The following is a 20,282-nucleotide window of genomic DNA, read 5'->3' as shown; positions in this document are numbered from 1 at the left end:
AAATTCTTATAAAAATACTCCTCAGTCCGGTCATACACCAGTGAAGGTATATCTCCGAATGTCATTCTCTTACAATGTATTTTTTTTTTTTTTTTATTAAATCAGTTAATTACTCTTTATTCGTTAAAAAAAAAACTGATAAAAATTTAAAAAAAACTCATTAAACAAAGTCTAATTTTCAAATAACAAAAAATATTTATTAATATGTATGTAATCGGTTAATTCAGCAAAAAATTACTTTTTTAATTTTTAAAACAAAAAACTACACAGTTTTAATTACTACAAATTATGTTTTATAAATATTACATATTTTTCGTAAAAACATGTTTTTATATAAAATGTATTATTAAGTATATTTATATACAGATAAATGAAAAAACCGTTTGTTTAAAAATATAAGTCTTTTATTTTTACAAAAGAATTAAACTAATCTTATATAAAAAAACCTTTCTTTTTTTATACTTACTGTTTAATTAATTATCCCAAGCAGAATTATATCCGTTTGGAAATTAAAAACACATTACATATAAAAATAAAATTAAAAAAAAAAAACGAAACGCAAAATATGTAAAAAAAATATAATTAAAAATACACTTAAGATGAAACAAAAACTTTGTTTTTTTCTTTTTTTATATAAAAAAAAATATATATATATATTATAACAAGGAACGAATTTATTTATCACAATTTACAACAGATGTAAATAACCCGAGACACCAACACGAAGGTCTTCAGTAACGAACTGACGTAGTATAGCTTCCCCACCGTGCGGTACACTGAACATAGCTAGCTACTTTTACAGTAACCCCCCACTTCTTATTTTGATACTGATAACGAGCCCGGTCTGAAATACCCCTTCTACCTTTACTAAACTCTTAGTTCTTTGATATCCTTAGTTTACTTTAACCAGACTGAAAAAAAGTCATGTGAACTAGTTAAGTACCCACCTTCTAAGAGTAAATATCTCCCCCTACTCATGACTAGCCCCCCCCCCTCTCATACACTCACTCTTTCTCTTTTATTTGTTATTTATTTACACATATAGTCCAATAGTCATATCTATTTAAGTATGTAACGGCAAAGATCTTTCGTTTGATAATACACACACAAGTTTAAAAGTGGAGGTCATCCTGCAAATATACTGGTATAATATTGGCATTTGCTATCTCCAGAGGTATTTTAGATGAATAATCAAGATTAGAAACAAAATGAAATTTAGTATAAATCATTCCAGAATGTTGTATATATATTCTTAAAAATAATAATCATGCCATGGCAATTTTAAATAACAAATAAAGACAGTTTTCTTCCACTGCCTTACAAATTTAGCTAAACTGAAGATTGCACATTATACTGGTCAATGATTTTGTTACACTGTCAATATTTTCTGAATCTTACGTATGTTTGGACACAGATTCCAAATTTTCCAAATGTGACTTCATCCCAAATTTCCATTTTCTAATTCCCATAAACACGGTAATTAGATGAACTGTGAATATTGAAGGTTTTATAAATTTATCAGGTAATGGACAAAGGAAAAGACCCAGAATTTTAAATTTAAGATCCTATAAATTTCAGATTTTTTTGTAATTACCCTTCATGTTAGAAAATAACTTCTTATTTTCCAGCACGAACAATGCAAGTACAATATAGTATTTATTTATTTCATTTATTGCAGAAGTTGCAAAATAAACTATAATTTGAGTTAATAAATAGCCATTAAAATAAGTATTATTTACATAGTAATTAAAACAATTACAAATGACACACATATGATTCATGTCATATTTTTGTCTAAATGTAATTATGTCGCCCATTAGTCACACACTATGGTGAATATATGAATATTGTTTTATATGAATTAAGACTTTTTTGAATATATGAATTTTGACTCTGTGCTGGAAGTAATACTGTTTACAATAAACAATGTATCACGCTGTCTAATTCTCAACTAAATCAATTAAGTGTAAGCTCTCTTTGTGATATTTCGTGGCACAGCTACTTTTCTTACTGATTTATGATTTTATTTATCCCTGTAAAGTCAATATATATATATATATATATATATATACTACATTTAATATTTGTATAAAGTTTTTTAACGTCTTTGTGAGTATATTGCAGTCAACCTTTTAATAAAAATGCCAAGCAGTTTCATTAACCATCCAGACAGTTTCTGCTACATTTTGGTAAGGTAAGTCTCAGAGCATAAATATAACACCACTGATAAAAAAATAATATGAATTATATTTTGGATGTAAAGTAGCTGATCAGGATGGGTTTTCAGCTCCTCATATTTGCTGCAATTTATATGAAATGCTGTTGACCGATTTGATGAATGGATATCATCACATGACATTTAAAATTCCTATGGTTTGGAGAGAATCAAAGGATCATTCACAAACTATTATTTTTGTATAACGTTTTATTTTTGTATTTTTGAATATCATGGATAACAGCTAAATTTATATTTTTAGCCTTCAGGACCGTTGTTTGGTATAACTTCAGAGGATGAGATCAAATAGTAATTTTTTGGCATGAAAAAATGCCACACCTGACCAGTACTAGAACCCAGATCCTCTCAAAACTAATAAATTGGAGAAAAAACCCTGTTTTTTATGTCTGATGTAAAATAACTTTGTTAAATGGGTAATAAACACATAAGACGTTTAAACAATATTTGTAGAATATTTAATTCTGAAAAAAAAAGGTGTAAAATAAGTTGAATAAAATAAAAAAAGTTAGAAAAATCTGAATTTTATTTAAAAACAGCACACTAGACCAAAGTGCATAATATATATCAGTTTATAATAAATATTCAAAAATGAACCCACAATTTTTAACACATTTCTTGGCACACTTCTGTACTACTTTTGTTGCTCTTTTTAGTTCTTCAGAGTATCTTTAAATTGCTCAGCCGCATTCATAATGCGAAAAATTAATTCGTCACAAGAATGTATTTTTGTTTTGTACACAATAACTTTCATCTACCCCAGATGCAAAAATTTAAAGGTGTTAGATCATGCAATCTTGGTGACCCAGAATGTAGACCTGCACAAGCAATCCACTTCTCAGGGATTCTGATTTAAGTGAATGGAAACAGCACAAGAAAAGTATACTGTCAGTGCCATCATGCAGACAGTATACTTTTTGTCTCAGCACTCTTAGAATATCTCCCAGCAGTTGTCCCAATTCTTCCTGAAAAGAGTGCATGTAGACCTTGCATTTAAGTGGCCAGGTAATAAGAAGGCTGCACCATACACTGATGCTAAATCGGTGTTGAAAATTGCCTTCCACTGTTTCTAGTTCTGCCCATATATGCTCATTGTGTAAGTTGATCGCACCATCTCAAGTGAAATTTGTCTAGTCTGTAAACAAAACATACTTGTAGAGTTGACGATTTGTATTTCACCAGTTGCAGCACTCCAAACGAATCGGACCATCTCCTGGGTGTAGATGTTGAACTGGCTGTTTATGATAAAGATAAAACTTGTTTTGCTTAGGTGTCTTCCAAATCATCGAATGCAAAACTCCCAATCACGACATCTTACAAAGACATCGTGTATTGACATCTGTACTGCATCGATAATAATGTCATAATGTACCTGGTAAGAACAGTAGGTAGTGAACTTCTCGAGGATTGCAATGAGTCACACTAATTGTTTTGGGATCTGACTCCTGTGATTCGGAAAACGTATTTCATATTTTGTTGCAGCAGCTGTAATAATACCATTACACACATCCAAAATGAATACCAAATCAGCGAATTCCTATGTTGTAAATCAGTACGGAATTACTTCAACGGCAAACTGATCACATTCAAAGAAAAACTCACAGAAAACCTTTGCTAACAACAACATAGTTCACAGTAGCCAATTTGCTTAATGTACCTTACAGAATGATTTAAAAGTGCATTGTTGATCGAAAGTTATTTTTCTGCCAACTTTGAAATAATCATTCAAATAATTTATTGTATTTCTGTCATTAATAAAAAAACTATTTAAGTATAGCCGAGCAGTTATCTGTAGAAGTACAGCTGTAAGTAGATGGGAAAGTGCTCTAAATAAAAGCATTAAATAAGTGCTCTTCTGACAAATGTCACATAATAGGCTGTTTCTAAATAAAATTTGAATTTTCTAAGTTTTTTATTTTATTCAACTTATCTTAAACCATTTGTTCAGAATTAAATTCTCTACAAATATTGTTTAAAAGTTTTATATGTGAAGTTTGTAAGTTTATTACCCATTTAAAAAAGTTGTTGTACATCAAACATAAAAAACAGGGTTTTTTACCCCAATTTACCAGTTTTTCATCCTAGATTTCTCTAGAACTACTGCAGATACAGTTAAGACTTAATTTTATTCCATTTTTCAGATCAAAAAAAATGATAAGAAATCAAATTCTGCCCCTTAAATAACGTCCTAATAATTTCTGTATGACCTCATTTCACCTGGGTGGCTGAAATTTCAGATAAATCTATCACCAGCCACAACAAGCATTTTAGGACATATGAGCATTTCCAGTTATGAAAGTCCTAAGAGAACTTTGAAAACACGCTATACATATTCTATACTTTCCATATCAACTATACTTGTGTAAAGTAACCACATTTCAATAGTCCCAACAGTAATTAATGAAAACAGATTTTACTTTATTTGTTTATGAAAGTAGTTATGTTCAATGATATTTATAATTTCTCCCTTATTTATACTCATATATTAACAAAATTAGTTAACACCCAAAATTACAAAATACATAGGAGGAAATTAGGTTTAGCAAATGAATTTATTTGAATGAATATCAAAATTGCTGATGTACAAGTGCTTTTGTGATTCCATTGGTCTACTTATAAGCTGATCCATATAATCTCTAAGTAATAATAGGAAAGTAATAATAATAATAATAATAATAAGAATCCAGAAGGAACTAAAAGGGATTCTTTTCTCAAAATAACATGTTTGTTTAACAATTAGTTCTTTGTAATACAGACAATGATAACTCGTGCTGTTCTTCAACAAGGGTTACCTGATCAGAACAAGAATTTATAGAAAAAATGTAAGGGCACATATGATGAAAATTATTACGCTTCAACAATTAAAGGTATGAGGTGAGTAATGGTTCTACAGGCCAAGGATACAAATACTACCAGAGACCAGCAAACAAAGTCAGTAATTCTGTGAGGCCATGTTTGGTGCAGTCGTGATAACAATCAGTGACAGAGTAGTTTCACAAGCCTGAGTTTGATGCAGCTGCAGTGACAGCAATATCAGTAAGTGAATGGTACATCATGAATATTCCAGTGTGGACAGTGGGTGAAAACAAGGATTAGTTCAGTGAGCTATTGGTAAACAGTAGTGAAAGTGACAGTCTTATATTCATTCATAAAAAGTAGGGTAGTTCTATTGTAAACAATAAAAGTGATAATATTTGCAAAAACTGATTTAAAGCTTTAGACTTTTCTAGTGTTATCTATTTGCAAACGCAATATTAGGTTTTGACAGACATTATAGTGTTTTTAGTAAATAGAACTGTATTTTGGTTTTGAAATTTAACTTTCATTAAATAAATTTTGTCTTTATTTGAATTTTCTGTATTGTTATAAATGCATATTATTATCATCATTATTATTACAATGATTTTTATAATAATAATAATAATAATATTTATAATTTATTTTTTTATGTCACTAGAGCAATAAGGTGTATTTATAAGAATTTTTTAGTTTGTTAGTCTTTCAATATCCTATTCAAACCGCAAACACGTGACAACATGTTCAGACACAATTAAGAAATGCAGAATAAAATGTAACAGATTTATTTAAAATATATATTATGAGCATTATAAAATATATTATGAGCTATGTCATACTATATTTAATGATGTGTTGAACTTATTACCTTATTCATTTCCCCAGTCATGTTGTTCTGTATCTATATTAAGTTCACTCTGCTCTCATTCACTATCATTATTACCATCACACTATCACTATTATAACAATAAATTACAAAAATCTCAGCCTCCCTCAACCATATGAAGACTGTTAGTGTAAGGTAGGGACAATCTTCTCTTGATGATGACAGACTTTCACAAATGTGAAAGTTTGTGGCTGTTCTGTTGGTTGCAACAGCATCACACGAGAACCATCCAACAGATTGCTTTCAAATTTTCGGAATACAATAATGTTACTACAGGGAAGGTTTTAAGCCACAGATCGAGGCCCTAGCTCCCCTGGGGGTGAAGTTGTGAATTTTCCTTTTGGACAACTTAATATAATTTTTTATTTAATTTTTTTGATGTAAAAATAATAAACTATGTTTTATAAAATATCTGATTTTCAACACTCTACCTTGATCCCTTCCAATAATATAGGATATTCTAGGGTAATGGAAAGGGGAACTAGGATATGTTCATTTACAGCAGGAGCTTCTACATCAAGCACGAGGAAATGTTGCAAGAAAGAGAGCTTTTTAGGCTTTAATTGTTATTTATCAGTATTATTCTTACAACCATGAGGATGATGAATACAGCAGGGGTCCTGGCTAGACCCTAACGAGGCTAGTATTCTGCATATGGTCTCAAGATTTTTTATAGAATTTGTTGTAATTATAGTCCTTTGTCTACATTTCAGAAATTTACTTATTTTTTTAATAGATCACTGTACTCAAGAAAAAAATAAAAATAGCTGCCTATGATATGTAAAATTGAATTCCATTTTTAGGCCAGAAAAAATTCTGGCCTAAAAATTTCCGAACCTTCTTTAAAAAAATATCCCATTGAAACTAAACAATTTTTATGAAATTGATTATATATATATATATATATATATATATATATACACACACACATATATACACCCACACACACACACAAGATCTGTAAATAAAGTAATGAGACTTAGTTTTTGTTTTGTTTTTTTGTCAGCGAGCGTGGCAACACTGTAAAGTTACTAGTAAACATGGTTACACGGACAGTTAATTTACATTACATATTAATATTTTTATATTAGGTATTAATATTTTTAATTTCATGAAACAAGTTTTTGTTGTGCATAACAAAAATGAGTGATACTAATTATGAGCAATGTTGTGCAATCATGTTTTGTGTTAAACTCTGTTGAGAATGCTAGTGAAACTTTCTCAAAATTGAAAATGATGTATGGAGATGACACTGTCACGAGCCCAAGTTTTTAGGTGGTTTAATGTATTTTCAGACGGTTGGGAATCAGATGTGCATAATCCATGCTCTGAAAGACTGTTATGTCAAAAAGTGACAACAATGTTGAGCAAATCAGAAACTTGATACGGTACAACTGGCAATTAACTGTCAGAATAATGGCAGAACAACTGATTTTGGACCATACCACAGTCCACCAAATTTTGACAAACGAAGTGGACATGAAAAAATTTATGTAAAATTGGTCACAAAAAACCTCATTGTGGAACAAAAAAACAACAGGGTGGAAATGTGCCGCCATCTTCTACAATAAACTGAAACTGATCCTGATTTTCTAAAAAAAATATTATTACTGATGAATATTATGTTATTACTTGGATATTTGAGTAAGACCCAGAAACAAAACGCTAGAGCAAGGTGTGGAACACTTCAAACTCACCACATCCCAAAAATGAGTAAATAAAAAATCAAAACCATGCTAATTTGTTTCTTCAATAGTAATGGCTAGAGACTGGATTATATGCAACATAAAAAGCTTGAAATATGCATGTAAGTTTCCAAATATGCAACCTTAAATAATAAAAAAAAAAATTGTAATTTTTAATTTTTTTATTTTAAAATCAGTATACATTTAGTAAGTACTTGAATAACAGATCGATAAATTTTATAATTAACAATTATTTAACTTTTTTTTTTACTTTTATAAACAGAAACAGTCAGATGCTGTTCCAAATGTTCGGTAGTCAATCTTCATCACTCAAAATATTTTTGTAAGTGGAAAAAGATCGTTCCACATCCACTGAGCTAAAATTGGGCAGTATTTGAACTTGGGTGCTATGTTAGCACCTATTGTTTCAGGCAAAAGTTCACCCATCCCATTAATAAAACTATCAATTTGACACAAAGGTTCAAACCTGGGTTATTGTTCAAAATGTTTTGAAATTTTTCTTTAAATTTACATGGGAATACCTCTGGCAATGAGAAGTTCATTTTGTGGATCTTATTTATTAACTGAATAGATACAATCAACACCAAACCTTAAGTTTAAAGCTTTTTTAATACTCACAGGTATGTGGGAAAAATGAGTGCTAATCACAGTTATATATTTTTTTACACTAGAATCATTAAATACTTCCTTGCACTGACAAACTGCCATAGCCTCTGCACTATCAAAGTCATTTCTTACACCTTTGATGGCCTCTAAATGTTCATTGTAAAACAGTACAGCTTCCACGTTCCCCATCGAGTTACCACTGGTTCGGGAGGTAAAGGCACATTTGGCAGTTTTTCTTTATGTGCCTCATTGCAAACAGGTGCCTTAAGAAACACTTTCTTTGTTGATGAAATCAATTTATTTACATTCCCAAACTTGGATTGTACTTCTTCAGTGAGTCAATGTACTCCATGAGCAAAACACATCACATGAATCACATTGGAATAAAATACTTGGAGAGCTTTGGCTGTCTTGATCATTTAGGGAGCAGCATCTGAGATAAATATAAACATTTTTTCATCTACAGAAGATTCAGGAAATATTTTTTTATATCCTCATTTACAAATCTGGTGATCGTAGAACGATTTGTCTTTTCAAGGTTTTTGCAGGCCACCATATATAAAGAAGAAGGGTCTAGTTTTAATGCACTAATAATTAAATTCGCAATGTAAGGGCCAACAACTCTCAGTATTTTTGTCAGCTGAAATCTAAATAAGGCTATTCTTGAGTTCATTGCGTATTTCTTTCAGAACATGCAGGTAAATTGTTAGTATGTAACTTTTGTGCCATATTGATTCATCTGGTATATTATGATTCAAGTAATATTTTTGCAGAAAATGTTTGAAGGTAGGATTTGTAAGTTTTTGAAGAGGAATACTACTTGAAAGAATGCTTCACATAAATCAATGCTAAAGTGTGTTTTTTTGTTTACCTTTCCTTTGGAATGAAATCAGTGCTACTAATGTAGCAGTGCTAATTGTAGTCTTTTAATTGAGGTCTGGAATGAATGGTTTGATGAGAATTATACTTTATTTTATTTTTAAGTTAAAAAGCTTATTTGGTGAAGTTATAACTTGTTGTCGTGGGCCTATCTTTTGCAATCCTGCGATGTGAAGAATTGTCTTGACATGCTGGTCTATTTGAAACTTTTTTGTACACAAAATATTTTTGTCACAAATTCGACAATAAAAAACATTTCCGTCATATGTAAATGTTCCAGGATAGTCAGCTATCCACGAAGACACTTTTTCTTCAGGTGGCATGATACACAATAATCTTTGCACAAATAAATAAAAACTAAACTGGTGCAATGAGTGCATCAACAATAACATGCACAATTTAACTGCTTAGTAGGAGGAGTGGTGCAGTAGGCATGTGCAATGCAGAACAGTACCATCCGTCCTTGTCTCACGTAAGTCTGTGTTTTAATTTGCCTCACAACAATATTATCCTACCAAAACAATAGATGCACGGCTGCTAAGTGCGCTCTAAGAGCCGTGCAGTGCAGCTAATAGGTTTGCCGGCTACAACATAAAATTTCATTTATTAACTAGGTACCCTACCGAAAAATATTGTAACTAAAGTAAAAATATGCAACAACCGGTGAAATAGACATAATATGCAACTATATATGCAAATGCATATAATCCAGACTCTAGTAATGGCATTGTTCATAAGTTGTTTTTACCTACAGGACAGACTGTAAATCAATATGTTTACCGAGAAATTCTTGAAAAACTGTGGAAAAGGGTAGCTCATGTACGACCAGCCATCTAAGACAACTGGATGATGCATCATGACAATGCACCTTGTCACACTGCACTCTCAATTAATGAGTTTTTGACAAAGAAAAACATTCCCGTAGTTCCTCAACCACTTTATTCACCTGACTTGAGTCCCTGCAGGTTTTACCTGTTCCAGACTTTTAAAAAAAACTTCAGAAGACACCATTTTGAAATAGTAAAAAACATTTTTAAAAAATGTAACTGACGAACTGAAGGATATTCTGATTTCTGTGTTCCAACACTGCTATGAACAGTAGGAAACCGTTTGAAGCATTGCGTGGCTTTCCAAGGGAACTATTTTGAAGGTGATAAGTTATAAAAAAAGAGTCTATGTATAATTTGATTGTAAATAGAAGTTTTTTTGAACCAGTCTCATTACTTTATTTACAGACCTTGTACAGTCAAATATATCCTGAAAAACATTTTTTTATTTACCCCATTAGAAATGAGAATGGGTTATAAATATGAAACAAAAATGCAAAATTTTGTAATTTTAAACAAAAATAAAATATTCAAAAACTCTTGCTTCAAAATAAGAAATTGATTTTCTAAAGTTCCCTGAAATAATTCAAAATTATGTATTTTTGTAGAAGCTTTATGAACATTTCTGTATTTATTGCATTTGTAGAATATTATATCAGTAATCTGTGCTGCTTTCAATAAAAAGTTAAGCTCTAAGGAATTACTTAATGGATATAACATACATGAAACATGTATTCTCAGAGACGTATCCATCTGTATTCAGGTTGTTCTACAAATGTTAAAATTTCTTGAAGAAACACAGGAATATTATAAGATTAATGATGAAATAAAGTATAAGCAGTGAATTTTAACTAATAGATGTATCTTTTTACTGTATGTGAATAGCTTTCAGATTTCAAAACAAAATTTAGTGAAAAGTTAGAAATTTTGATGCAAATTTCATTTCAACAAACCTCAATTTTTAAAAAATAAAAAATTTCAGTTATTACATACAGAAGTGTTTTTTTTTTTTTAATTAGTGATTAATTAGAGCATAGTAGAACATCATTTATCAATTTTCTTTTTTCTTTTTTTTTTAAATTCCAAAAATTAATTTCTTGTAAGATGTGCTGGATGGTAAAAACCCACAAAAACTATCTGAATTTTTGCTAACACATATAAAAATCTTGAATACCTGCTGTTAGGTACTTTTTCCCTCCTAACATCGAAAAGGGTCATTAGACATAGTAGGAGGTCCTGTCAAACAATTAATCAAAACTAACCCTCCATAGTCTAGTTGAAAATCATATTTTAATCACTTAAGACATGAATAAAAATACTATAACGAAAATCATAATGAAATCACTTTCAAATAGATACAGTGATTTCTTCACTGCGGCCACGCGGTCCCCCCAAAATGTTCCCAGACACATGTGTGTCTGGAAGATTAATTATTTGATGCTCTTACTTCTTCGACAAAAAGCGATCGCCACTCTCAAACTGCGATCGCGAATGATGTTTTACCCAAATTGTAAGTTCCCCTTTTTCCTTTCCTTTCAAGAACGAAGAAGAGGGAACAAGCCCAGCAGCCACCAACAGCATAATGAAGAAAGAAGAAACCTGCACTTTTCCCCGTTCAGCCCTTCAGGGCCACGGGAACAGCAAGGTTAATGGCATGTAATTACGATTACTACTGAGTCTCGGAAAGTGTAGGCCAAAGAAGAACAAAGAGGTCATCTGAAGAAAAAAAAGAGGAAAGAAGACCCACTACGCAACCTGCCATCATGGACTGGAGTCTGAAAAAACAGCCCAGCAGAGAAGCAACGTGAAGGGCAGCCACCGAAGAAGTAGATGAAGATCTTCTCCTTTATCCATACCTTAAAAAAATTTCAATACTTACAATTAATTAAATTAAATCAGCAATTGCGACTCCCTCCAGAGAAGGAGACACATTGCTCCCTCCAAACAATTAGGGCAACTAATTGTGGCGTATCCCTGCTAGCCTATGAAGCGTCAGCACCGAAAGGACTTCAGTGGACGGTCTGAAGGGGAATTACGTTGGACAGGTTTTAAAAGCCTGGTCTCCCGCGGTCGAACCCAGAAATGGGTTTGAGAACGCTGGTCCAAACAGATATGGAATGCTATTCACAAATCCGTCCATAAAATATAACAAAACTTGAAACTTAGACCCATTAAAATAAACCCTTGAAACACGCTCGATTAACAGAATCATACAGCAGCAAGGGACACTATCCAGGCTCTGCGATTCGATGGGAGAATTTGTAAAACTCCCGCCACTTTTGCGTTCCGTTTCGTTCCGTTCCAAATAGACATTTAGTCTATAAACTACAAACATAAATCAAATAAAAATAAAAAATCAATAAAAATTAGATTTAATAGATTTCTCACAATTACCTACAAATATATCACAAAACTTGTGTTAAAATTGAGCATTTTCAAGTCAAATAATTTTAAAAGAATAAATAGCCCCAAAATAATTAAATTTAAACAATATGAAAATTAATTACTGCACATTATGTTTACAATAATAATTGATGGTTGGTGTACTTGAAAATGAACACGACTGCAGAAATGTCTTTTACATTCTTTCTTTTTATCCTATTGATCAAAGCACTTCTTTCAAATTACATTGTGCTAAAATTTGAAAATATACAATTGAATCATACCAATGTAGCAACCAAATGGCCCCATAACATGGGTACTGAACTTAACATAATTTTGTTATTATTGTAAAAGTGACTTATCAAGCTTCCAAAAGTGGTTATGTTTTATTTACATAATGATCCAATGTACTTTAATTATGAGGTAATCTTTATTAAAGCTGATGGTAGTAATAAATTCAGCTTAATTTTTTATAGTATACTTAATTGGTTTGTAAGAACATTAACTCAAGTAAATAAATTTTTAATACATAAAAATATTCCAAAATAACCTCAAAATTTTCTACAACTAATAATTTCAAAAATTAACAGTAAGTTGCTAATATTGGTTTATACCTCTTTTTTTTTACAGGTATTTATCATGATTTTCAATATTCCATAAGAGCATACAAACCAACATTATATGAGGCTTTAATTGTGCAAACGCCACTACTAGTGGTAAATTTTATCAATTAAACAAAATTTTTATTCCCTTTAATTAGCATAGAATTACTAAAGATGGACGAACCAGGAGCGATATAAAATGTCGAATAGCACAAACTAAACGAGCCTTCAGTAAGAAATATAATTTGTTTACATCAAAAATTAATTTAAATGTCAGGAAAAGATTTTTGAAAGTGTATGTTTGGAGCGTCACTTTATATGGAAGTGAAACTTGGACGATCAGAGTATCTGAGAAGAAAAGATTAGAAGCTTTTGAAATGTGGTGCTATAGGAGAATGTTAAAAATCAGATGGGTGGATAAAGTGACAAATGAAGAGGTATTGCGGCAAATAGATGAAGAAAGAAGCATTTGGAAAAATATAGTTAAAAGAAGAGACAGACTTATAGGCCACATACTAAGACAAACTGGAATAGTCGCTTTAATATTGGAAGGTCAGGTAGAAGGAAAAAATTGGCCACGTTTGGAATATGTAAAACAAATTGTTAGGGATGTAGGATGTAGAGGGTATACTGAAATGAAACGACTAGCACTAGATAGGGAATCTTGGAGAGCTGCATCAAACCAGTCAAATGACTGAAGACAAAAAAAAAAATTACTTAGCTATGGCTAAAGTGCAAAACTAAGTTTTTAACGATTATTTTAAAATTGTGTAATTGATTTTAACATCTTTTAACTGTTCAATTACTAATCTGTTAAATTTAATAATAAATGGATTACATGTGTGTACATAATTTGTATGTACATTAAACTTATAAAATGTTTGTAAAAAATATGATTTTATAGTAAAAATGTTAGTCAAATTTTTTTAAACCAAATAAAATAAAAATTCAAAATGTAAAGATTGTTTTATACCTCAAATTTTGCTTAACTCATTATCATTATCAATATCTGTAGCAGTATGTTTAATATAGTGAAAAGCAAACATGACTACAAAACATAATTTGCTTATTAAAGGTGGTCACTTATTTTTTCTTGAATATGGTGGCTATAAAAAAATAGCACATTTCTAAAATTTACATTACATTGATAAGTAATAATCAATATAGTTATCACAATGTCATCACAGAGTTGGTGTTTTTTAATAATATTTTGTCTAATATTTTAGGTTTTGTTCATTACTGTTTGGTTACTTCTATTATATTTACTATCTTTCTTCTCCAGAAAATAGAGAACACAACTTGTTCTCCTGCTGTGTATTTTTAATGTGCTTTTATACACTTAATGATAATACATTATAATTTTAAAGTGAAATATATGTACTTTTAAATTACATACTTTATAGACTACAATGCATGGTGATGCTACTTCTAGATTTATACATCAATAAATACATTCTTTTATAATAAAAGAATGTATCATTGACTGTTATGTTTTTTGAAAAAAGAAATTCTTTCTGGTCATGAACATGCTATGTATTATTGAAAATTAATATTTCATGATTCAAGATTTGAAACATTATTTTTTTAAAAATGCACTAACCTTAACTCAAGAGATATAATTATACAAAACTGGAGATTAATTCTGAAAAAGACACTTTCATATTGCATTTAAAACTTAATGCAATAAACCAACTTCTAAATATTATTTCAAATTAAAATAGTTTTAATAAGATTCAAAAAAAAACACATGAAATGGAGCAATGGGAAATAAACTAAAATGATAGTAAACAACACAAAAGTACAACAAAGATACTGAAGAATATATATATTAACACATAATTTTTTTTAACATCACATAACTTAAACATAACACAAACACTAATGAGCAGTTAATACCTCTAACTGTTTCTGAGTTTTCTGTAACTGACTAGCCAACATATCTCTTTTCCTTTTTGTCCACCATATCCTCCATTCTTTAGTTTTATAACCAATAACAAATCCAAATAAAAAAACGGCAGCCATTGCTGCTGACATTTTTATAACAGCTTGTTGTTCCATTTTCTATAATTATTTTGGTATAAATCGTTAAATCTTGAAAAATGTAAAATTTGTTTATGTCTTCATTTCTTACATTTATTCTGAAATCAGAACAACCACAATGGCTGAAATAAAATCAAAAATAATTTAATTAACATAAACATATTCATGGGGAAAAAATAAAAAAAATTGTTAAAAAATGAAATAATTTACTCATAGATTCACAGGAAAAAAATAATAATTTATTTTTTTTTTTGTAAGGTTTATTTGCTATTTTTTATTTATTTAAAATAATTGAAAAGAATTGCAGTGATTGCTAGTGATTTTAATTGTAAAATCTTTGTTGGGAAGACTAAAACTTTGATGTTCAAAGAAGCAGAACCAGTAAGATTGAAAACTATACTTATAACTTGAACAGCCAATTTCTTCTAAAGATTTGGTATGTATTTCTCTCCTAGATTATGGGTGAAGACACTTGAAAAAAAACTAATACATTTAGAAATGTTGGTGGGATTATTAATAAAAATTTAAGAAAAAATGAAACGAAAGTATGTTAAAGTTATAAAAGACCACACATAGCTGTTCCTGCTCTGTTATACATCCAAGGCTTGGGTCTTATGGAGAAATTAATTAAGCTTTCTATAGGACACCAAAATTAATTTCTTAAGGAGGCCTTAAAGGTGTAATAAAAACACATAGAATGCTCAATGAGGATGATAAAGACTTATATATTAATATTACTTCCATAATAACAAATATTGGAAGCAATATAATGAAAATGTAGGAAGAATGGAGGATTCAAGAATTCGCATACAGACCAACTTCGTTCTCTTAGAAAATAGGGAGAAAAATGACCGTAAAAGCGCTGGAATGGCAGAAGAGGTCTATGACCTACAACATGTTATGGAAATTATGATTTAAAATTATTATTCACAGTAACACTTTGAGGCTGGGTTAATTTTGAGGCTGGATACTGTACAAATTAGGAGCTGGTCTGTGTATTATTGTATCCAAGGTTATAGTAGATTTCAGTGCAAATTACTTAAATGTTTAGAAAGTTTATGTTAAAATTAAAGCATTCCTTTTCACTAGGCAGCTAAGAATTAAATGTTAGAAAAAGGAATTTAAAAATATTCTTTACATGAACAAAGATAATATCATTTAAACTTTTATTTCCAAGAACAAATACAAGGGACGACTGATATGTAATGCACACTGGAACAAGAAGTCAAAATATTACACAAAACGACAGATGCTGCCTTCTTGTAGTTCCATTCTCCTACTATTTACACTCCAATGTTTACCCACCCCTCTCATTTTCTCTCAATCACCATTGTAATGAAGTCAAGTGCCCCTGCTACGTTAACACATCTAAAACAATTTAGTGATTGAATTTTTGGGAGGGGAAAATTGAACACTAGTGACATTTATCATCATCTAAAAGCCATTTATGGTGATAAATTGTTGTTAAAATTACTGTAAATGGGCAACAAAGTTTTTTGCATCATAAGCTAGTAAAGAGAATATTGGGCTGAACCTCACAGTGGTCAACCTGTTTCTGTGGCTGATGACACAAAACAAAAGGAAGTATATGAATTCAGTCAAAATGACAATCGCATCACCACCTAGACAAGCACATTGAAAGAATGAATAGTTAATTTTATTGCACAACCAGACTACCATAAAATCTGTTCATGGTGGGTGCTTTGTGAAATCACAGAAAAGAGCAAACAACAACGGGAATGTTGTGAGCAGCTTCTAAAACATTATTGTGCCAAGGTAGATGACTTTGTTTTCATATTGCAAAATGAAAATTGGTTGCATCCTTAAGATTCAAAAAAAAAAAAAATGGCTGAGCATGGAATAATTTACACTACGATTTGCTAAAATAAAAAAATTTGAAACACAACCCTCTGCAAGAAAAATTTTCTTCACAGATATGGAATTCCAAATACATGTACATGACTGACAACCAGGAAGCCAGGTAAACTGTAAATTCTGTCTAATAAATCACCTTCATAATTAGATTTAGCATCCTGTGATTTTCACATCTTTCTGCAATTAGAAGGGGATATAAAGGGATCATTTCACAAAGGATGATGAACGGAAGGACACAGTGAAGTCATGAATAATGGTAAGACTACCTGTATTCTTCACTGACAGAATTATAATAAAACTGGTTCACTGTTAAATATATAGCAGGTAAGTGATGACTACATGGAAAACGTATTAAGTTTTTGTACCAAATAAAATATGCTTTTATGATCTATCTGATTCATCCGACTCTCTTTTGATTTGCAACTTTAGACAACTGGGCACATTGCATTTCAGTCATCCCTCATACATTAAGTACCTGTATTATCATAATATTGACTCAAAGTAAAAATACATCATCATTAATAAATAAAATTAGAAAATTAGGATTATAATAACATTGGCAAGCAGTTACACTATGTATAGCTGTACTTAGTACAGTTTGTAAATATCGATAGCATGCATGGTGTGATAATTGTTGGGGTTATTGAGTTAACACCTTAACTATATCTCCTATTTTTCTCCGTTGTCACCCTACCTGAATAAGGAGTATTTACAAATTTTTGTAATCTAACATTTTACCGAAAGATTTATTTATTGCTACACATTTATGATACATAATAATGTTCATAACAGATAAGTATGTACATGAAGCATGATTTGTTGTTATCCAAATACTATAAATAAATGTATTTTCATTTATATTAAACAAGGAGAAAAAACAAAACAAAAACCATATGAGGTTAACAAACTATTAAACATATTAATCAGATAATATTAAATATTTGTATTGCAACATTTAATGACCATGTGCAAACATAACAAAAAATTAATAAAAAAATTAAATTTTACAAATCACTCTATTAAAAACAAATGTATTTATAAAAATTATACGAACACAAATTATTGGCAACAGAACTGAAACATGCACAAGACAAATAAACCTGTCACGACTCAACTTAAATATTTTTAAAGTACAATATTTAAAATACTTTAAATATTGAAATTACATCCTGAAACACATGCATCTCATAACACAGAATGAGCCAGTACAAATAACAATATCACAAAGAAAAAATCGGTCTAAACAATAATTCAAATAAGCATTTCTTCAAGTTTTATAAAATTCATCCCTCTTTCCTATTGTGACAGTAATTTGAAATTAGACGGTGGCTAAACGAAAAATAAACTAATCTGTATAGGTTAGTTATTACTTCATGCCATTATTAGTTAATTACACAATGTAACTTTTACAGTATTATCGAATCTGTCGTATAGTATTATGGCCTGAATATTAAGTCTGATGGCCCTATTTTGAAATTTTAAAATTAATATTTTAATTATGTTTTTTTTCTTTATTTCACACCATTTAACAATGTTAGAACAAGGTCAACAATAAATTTACGTATAACAATCAATTTTAATTTATACCATAATTTTTTTCTCTTTAGCTAGATATATTTTACGACAATACTGTTAAGAAATTAAAGATATTAAACTCTGAAAAATGTATACTTCTACACTCGTAGTCAGGGCAAAAAATTCCTACGAAGAGGTTAGAAATTAAATATACAAATACATTACAAGATTCAGAACAACAACCATTAATAAATGACCAAACCGATTTGTAATTAAATATAAAACTAAATAATATTACCCAAAAATACTAAAAACAATTCATAATTTAAAAACAACCAATAACCAAACTCACCATTAGTATCGTAACGCATATGACAGCCTATTAATCACATGTTAGCAAACACAAAATTTTGAAAAACATTTTTGTATCAGAAATGCATTTTCTTAAATGTCTATTTTGAGTATTCCAGTTCAAAATCATTTTTTATTTTAAAAAAACGTAATTGGTGAGTTTTACACAGCTGCTCTTTTTTTCATCTAATGTATAATTGACAAAAAAAAATTTTTCACAAGTAATATCAATTTTTTAACTTTATTCATTAAAGTAACTGGATTCTAAAATCTGGTTATTAAAGAATTAATTTTATAAAACTGTGAGTAGATTAAACTCTAGATATTTAGCACTAACAACATTCATAACTGGTAATTATGAGAATATTATAAAAAAAACTGTTCAAAAATAGTTCATTTTATTAGCAAGTAGTAGTAATACATGTATTACCATTTTAACTGTATTAAAACTATAGTTAACAGAATTTCACGACACAAGATAAATGTAACACTATTTATATACTCACTCAATAAGCTTACACTCACAGAAAGCATTACATTTTTTATATGATGACTGAAACAAAATTATGAAAAAAATCCTATACTCCTGCTAAGAAAGCCTTAGTTCCTGTAGAAGTTTGAATTTACTTGAAACACTGCATAAGCTGTTGAACGCGCTACATTGTATATATACACACCACACCAATAACAAATTACATATGCAGTAATACAGCAACAAAACATCTTTTTTCCTGTTTAGCCTCCAGGAATTACCGTTCAGGTATTACATCAGAGGATGATATGTATGAGTGTAAATGAAGTGCAGTCTTGTACAGTCTCAGTTCGACTATTCCTGGGGTGTGTGGTTAATTGAAACGCAACCATCAAAGAAGACCGGTGTCAACAATTTACTATTCAAATTCTAGGTATAAAAGTAACTGTCTTTACTAGGATTTGGACGTTGGAACTCTCAACTTCCAAATCAGCTGATTTGGGAAAACGCGTTCACTGCTAGACCCACAGGTGAGTTTAGCAAAACATCTTACACTGTTTCTTCTCACACTTTTACACTCAGTGGTGTTGCAACACCTTATGAAACGCAACCATAACCCTAGGTGGAAACTATCGTGCTGATGGGTGTATGGTTCTATGTAGTGAGTCTGAAACAATGTTGTCTGGTTAACACAGTGACCCAACTGATGCAGCTCTAGCTTCAGTACACACGCATTCTACTGGAGAGGTCAGTTGAACCGCCGGTCCTCAGGGACAAAATTTCAGTTTCAATTTGTTATTATTATTCAGTAAATAATACTTCGGTGATTTCTGGTGAACTTGAAAAACAAAGAAACCCAGGAGTTTGAAAAGACTTTGTCAGCTGAAGATGTGTCGAGGGATAAAGAATCAAGTAATGCAATAGAGAATGCAAAGTTATCTAATGTACAGTTTCTTAAAGTGAGGTGTAATGAAGGAAGTAAATCCTTTTCTAAGGTTTCACCCTTTTTAATTAATAAGTGGATAGTAACAGCTTGTGGCTCTCAGAAATCCATTAAAAAACTTGGGAGTAGCACCCTGCTGATTGAGGAGAATAATAATGAACAAAGTTGA

General features: G+C 30.3%; 1 protein-coding gene and 1 long non-coding RNA gene across 2 annotated transcripts in view; both read right to left on the bottom strand.

Annotated features, from left to right (window-relative positions):
• LOC142330848 (uncharacterized) overlaps positions 1-515 on the bottom strand; it is a 224,095-nt gene extending 223,580 nt beyond the window's left edge. The window contains exon 1 of the mRNA XM_075376314.1: positions 467-515. The gene's annotated coding sequence lies outside the window, so the exon portion shown is untranslated. The remainder of the gene's footprint in view (positions 1-466) is intronic.
• Positions 516-14,727: 14,212 nt separating this feature from the next.
• On the bottom strand, positions 14,728-18,872 carry LOC142331147 (uncharacterized). Its single transcript, XR_012757898.1, has 2 exons — positions 18,700-18,872; positions 14,728-15,055 (listed from the first exon to the last, which is right to left on the bottom strand). It is a non-coding gene; the product is annotated as an uncharacterized LOC142331147 (long non-coding RNA).
• Positions 18,873-20,282: the final 1,410 nt, after the last annotated feature.

This window comes from Lycorma delicatula, chromosome 10, assembly GCF_047948215.1.
Source record: "Lycorma delicatula isolate Av1 chromosome 10, ASM4794821v1, whole genome shotgun sequence".
NCBI classification, from domain to species: Eukaryota; Metazoa; Arthropoda; class Insecta; order Hemiptera; family Fulgoridae; genus Lycorma; species Lycorma delicatula.
This window is presented reverse-complemented; position numbering and strand designations above follow the sequence as displayed.